This window comes from Bactrocera latifrons, unplaced genomic scaffold (genome assembly GCF_001853355.1).
Source record: "Bactrocera latifrons isolate USDA-ARS-PBARC rearing strain unplaced genomic scaffold, ASM185335v1 scaffold_1373, whole genome shotgun sequence".
NCBI lineage: Eukaryota > Metazoa > Arthropoda > Insecta > Diptera > Tephritidae > Bactrocera > Bactrocera latifrons.
Genome location: NW_017534823.1, coordinates 1 through 681, shown reverse-complemented (window position 1 = coordinate 681; position 681 = coordinate 1).

The following is a 681-nucleotide window of genomic DNA, read 5'->3' as shown; positions in this document are numbered from 1 at the left end:
CCTAATTTGTAGAAAAACACACAACAACAATATTTTCATTCATGAACGCAAGCGCACTTTCAACAGGCAAACTTGCTTCATTCATAAAAACAAATACAATGACATCTCCCCGAGCATGCCTTTGAGAACAAGCGTCTTTTCGCGACGATGACAAAAGCTAAAAATCATAAATTGAACAATTTCTGATATTTGTATGAGAAGGAAAAAGCGACAACCCCGCAAATATAAGTATAGAATAAAATTGACAACATAGTTTATTTGTCGATTTTCAAGTCAAGAAATGTGCCAAATAAAATATTCCATATTCCTCTGATTTAAGTGTACAGTGAATCCCGGTTAAGCAGTATTCCGCTTAAATGAAAATCATCCCTCTTAACTGCTCATATCTTGCTKCATCTCACGGTTTGTTTTATGAAATACTAATTATTGTTTTAAGTACCACTAGCTTAAGTATTCGCAATCGTTTATGTGCCATATTATATTTTTATTTTTACAAACCTCAAACATCTGTATCTTTGATTGTGGCACATAACTGGGATTGACTGTATTTGTCAASGAATGTGCAAAATATTTTTCGCGGCTTGCAAAAATCTGCGTCGATATGTATGCACGCTCATNCAAATGCATACATATTTACACAAGTTCGTTGGTAAAGCTATTAGAGTGGCAAGGGAAGCAGTG